The sequence below is a fragment of the Anolis sagrei genome, chromosome 2 (genome assembly GCF_037176765.1).
Source record: "Anolis sagrei isolate rAnoSag1 chromosome 2, rAnoSag1.mat, whole genome shotgun sequence".
NCBI lineage: Eukaryota > Metazoa > Chordata > Lepidosauria > Squamata > Dactyloidae > Anolis > Anolis sagrei.
The window spans coordinates 127,569,681-127,574,398 of record NC_090022.1 but is presented as its reverse complement, the minus strand read 5'-3'; the positions used below and the strand labels follow the sequence as shown (position 1 = coordinate 127,574,398).

The 4,718-nt window shown below is 39.8% G+C and overlaps 1 long non-coding RNA gene across 1 annotated transcript; it reads left to right on the top strand.

Moving 5' to 3' along the window:
• Positions 1-990: 990 nt before the first annotated feature.
• LOC132766623 (uncharacterized) lies at positions 991-3,910 on the top strand. The gene is made up of 3 exons (XR_009630520.2): positions 991-1,154; positions 2,175-2,262; positions 3,201-3,910. It is a non-coding gene; the product is annotated as an uncharacterized lncRNA (long non-coding RNA).
• The last annotated feature ends 808 nt before the right edge of the window (positions 3,911-4,718 follow it).

The window sequence follows — 4,718 nt, the reverse complement described above, 5'->3', positions numbered from 1 at the left end:
TCAAGGAAAGGTTGGGAACCACTGCTTTAAACTGTTCAGTTAGAGAGGTCCTGGACCTCACTAAACTACAAACCCCAGAATTCTGCAAGAGGCAACTACTGGATTTAAAGTGGAGAGATACTCTAGTGTAGTGGTTCTCAACCTGTGGGTCCCCAAATGTTTTGGCCTTCAACTCCTAGAAATCCTAACAGCTGGTAAACTGGCTGGGATTTCTGGGAGTTGTAGGCCAAAACACCTGGGGACCCACAGGTTGAGAACCACTGTGTGTGATGCAGGCCTAATTTCTGTGATTTCATAGCACTGAGCCAGGTTAATGTGGTGTCAACTTATATTCTACAGCATAAATACACTTTCTGTCTCCAATCACTTTCACTGAGCAATGCCAAGTTCTATAAATATTAAAGAGGAAAGTGCTATTGTATATCAGTTTGAACCATCTAATTCAGGCACAATGTAGAAAAACTCAGCCGGTGTAGGCTGATCAAGTTAAAAACTTACCAAACTTGTTTCAACCAGTTAGAATTTATTGCGTTTTTACAAGGGATGAGAGGATTGTGGTCTATTACTGTTCCTAGAGCCTTAGACTAAACACCCTTAGTTCTTATATGATAAGAGAGTGGAAAAACAGGTGTTGGGGGAGAGTGTGGAAAGGTTCACCAGCTTTTCCAGACCTGCGTCTTTCCACTTAGGTGAGCTTGCTCGGACTGAAATAATGATGCTACACCTGTTTTGCCTTCATGGAGACATTTGAACTAAGATCTTCCGCTCCTCCTTGGCAACAAATTTCAAATCCTCACTAGCTGAATCAGAGAAGAAGAGGCTTTCATTTTTCAGGGCAAAGTTTGACATTGCTGCTGTGGGGAAATGCAGTGCAAAGCTCCTGCCAGTTAATAATTAGTCAAAGGAAATTAGCCAAAGCAAACAGTACAATACTCAGTCCCTCTCACAGGTGCATTTAGGAACACTTCACAGTAAGTGTCTAGGAACATGTGGAGGAGAGCCTGTTTATTGAAAAGCAAATTGTAGAGGAAGATGCAGAAAAGGTTAGCCAAAACTGGAACTGAAACAGCTCATCAAAGGGAAAAGGCTACACATGTGGCTTGTCTGCATCCCCTTGGCTGACAGGGGAACAAAGGGGAGATAAAATGGTGGAGGTATGCACAATTTTGAATGCTACAAACAGAGTTGAAAGTTGAAAATAGAACACGGTGTCATCCTATTTAGTTGAAAGGTGGGAGATTCAGGATGGATGGAAAGGGTGTACAGTGGGCTCTTGTTAGCTGCTCTGGTTTGGTTATAGGACCCCTTGTGGATATAAAAATCTATGGATGCTCAAGTCTCATGATGTAAACTTGTATGGTAAAATGATGCCTTTGGCCTTTTGGAAAATCTTTGAATATTTTTTCAGTTTGTGGATATAGAGGTCTGTCTGTACTTCATTACAGTACATAACTAAAATGAAATCTACTAGTGTGAGATGTAGTGAAGGCCACAATTTGGATGGTTATAAAGGCATTTTAGACTAATGGATGAAGGATGGGGATATTGTGGTTGCCAGTCATGATGTCTCTGGTATCAGAGACAGTATATCGTTGAATAGAGTTTCCATTCCTGAAGAGTTGGAGTAGAAGTGAGCCAACGTAGTGTAGTGATTTGAGCACTGGACTACAGCTCAGCTATGGAAACTTATTGGGTGACCTTGAAGAAATCATGTTCCCTCAGATTCAAAGGAAGGCAAAGCCATTCCCACTGAAAACAAATCTTGCCAATTGAATTCTCTAATAGGGTTACTTTAGGGTCACCATAAGTCATTAATAACTTAAAGGCACACAATCATGACATGCAGAAAGCTCTGGCACCCATGTCCTGTTCATGGGCTTCCAAAAACACCCATTTGGACAAACAGCCCGTTGAAAGGACTGTTAAATAATCTGGGATAGAGAGAGGGAATCTGATTATGAAGGTAGGGATCCTGCATGTTTGGGTTGAACCTGCAGTTCATTAACAAATCTGACCAAGATTGACCCAGGCATAGAATAGTTTTGTGGAGGTAGGCAACTCTCATTTTCTCAGGTAGGAGAAGTGCTAGGTAGTTCAGTTCTGCAAGGGAGAAGAGCTCCCCCTGTTGATCGAGTTCCCTTATAGACTTCACACATTTCTCCCTCTTATACTAGCTCAGACATGAAGCTGTTTATCCTGGGATATTAAACTGGCTTGTGGAAGACTGCCAGCCATTTGCAGAGACAAGTACAACATGCCAAGGTATGTCTGTCTCAAATTATTATGTTGTAGCTGAACATCAGCACAGCTACACCTTAAAGAAAGGGAAGAATGCTGTTTAGATCAGTGTTGACAAAACACAGGAAGCAAGGGAATTTTCCTCCCAGTAATTATTAATCCAGTTCCAGATTTTTTTAAATGATAATCTGTCATCCCTATCACTTTATCTTCATTTCAGTGGCTTAGTTCCCAATGAAATTACGTGCTGTACTTCTGTCATGGTATTATCCACACATACCCTGTGATCATTATTTTTAATGAGGGATATATGCTGCCTTAATATGATTATTGATATATTCCAATGCTAATGTTGCCTTATATTAATATCCCATCTTTTAAAGTGACACTGCAGTAAGGACAACAGAAGAAAGTAGTTTACAGTGTCATCCTATGATTGCTCAAAAGGAGGTCCCATTGAGTTAAATGGTACTTCTTTTGATATGTATGTATGCACTGAATTTTACCTTTAATAACCTTTTTCTTCTTCTGGGCACTGGGTGGAGGTTGTTTTATGCCTTCTAATTTGTAAGAATCAAAGGAGACAATATCTGCATACCTTTCAACTGTTCCAACATAGCAAAGAAGGTCGTGATTACTAGTCCTCTGATGAATGAAGCCTCACTTTTCCCTGGGTAGGATCCCTACCGAGGCCATGCGCAGGTGCCCTGGGTGATGAGTTCAAGATCTGCCCCATGACCGAAATACTGTTCTGTGCATCAGCTGGGGGTGAAAAAGCAGAAGGGCTCCAGATATAGAGCAATGGCAGTCACACTGACTGAAATAATGAAGGCTGTGGTCCCAATTGGTCAGAAGCCTCATGATGAAGAGGGCTCAACATTTCCCACTTTTTGTTTTACATTTTCAGTTTTCCCATTTGCTATTTAGACATTTTTAACTAGCTTGCAAAATTTTGCTCCTAGGCAAGGCACCAGGGAGAAGAATTAGCAATGAGATTGGCCAAAGATACATACAAGAAGAGAGGCCTTGGAGGGAGTTCTTCATCTGAGAAGAGATCAAGAAACTTCCTGAGATTGATTTTCATATTTATTGGCTCCGATGTGGCAAATTTAGAGATTGTGAGAGTTCAGAATCTCTGAAACATGTTAATGAAACTCTAGATTTATTTGATGCTTTATGGGATTGAAGATGGATTGCCTAATTATTTATCAGTGCCTAATTAATGTAGTGTAATTAATTCTTGTTATCTACATATAGGTAGGTCTATCTCCAAAATCACTAAGTTATACGGTGGCACAATGGGCACAGGCTGAACTGCTGTTCTGAAGGTCAGCAGTTCAAATCTGCAAGATGAAGTGAGCACCCGTCTGTCAGCTCCAGCTTTCCGTGGAGAGCCATGAGAGAAGGATGGTAAAACATCCAGGTGTCTCCTAGGCAACGTCCTTGCAGACGGCCAATTTTCTCACACCAGAAGCCATTTGCAGTTTCTCAGCCTGATATATAAATCCCTTACACTAATTACGGTTTCCTATCTAGGCATCTTGTCTGCTGTCTACTCACAGTTCCTCTAGCTAATCATCCTTGCTTTATGTAAATGTGGATATCCCATATTTAACTGTAACATGAAGGGAGGAACCAGAAATCTGACCTAGGAATTTGCTGATGGGCTTTGAAGAAGTAGTAAAGAAGTAAAATCTATCTCAATTTTATAAATTTGGTCATGGATTTTGTTTACAATAGGCCCTTTGCTTGCACAGCAGTTAGGAGCAGAGAAGCCATGTGAAAGTGGAAAAATAGCAAATTTTAAAAAACCGTATTTTTTACCAGAGAGAAAGCCTCTCTAGGAATCTCTCGGTTCTTCAGTGTGACTGTATTGTCAGTTCACCAAAAGTTGATCACAGAATTGTGCTGGATTACCTCGACAAGTAATCTCTCTGGGAATCTCTTCTGGCAGATGTCTTTAATAGAGTTGCATTTGCAGATGTATTCTTAGTGATAACAAAGTAATCTGATATGTGAATAATCAAATCTGCAAAACCCACAAATGTTGGGGGCTGACTGTATATCTCATTTCCTATTTGCAAATTGGAACAGAAGGCCACTTAAAATTTGAAACAGAAACAATATAGATAAAAACATACAAAAATTACCATTAAAATTTGATCAACCACAAATAAAACCAAACAAAATATGTTAAAAAGGCAAAGGAAATATGTTTTTAAAAAACAATACCACATTCTGTTAAGTGTGTTCATTATAGTCAGTTCCCAAAATAATAAAATAGGCTTTGCCTCTTAACAGAGGTAAAGCCTAGATAAGGCCTTTAGAAGGGGGACCAGTTTAGCTTATAACAATGAGATCTTACTATTTTGTACTCTGCATTTTAAGATATTGGACTCCTAAATAAAAATACCATGTAGGGATTATTCCTTATTATGTTTCCTTTTGCATTCTGAGACTCACGCTAGAAAAGAATGCCT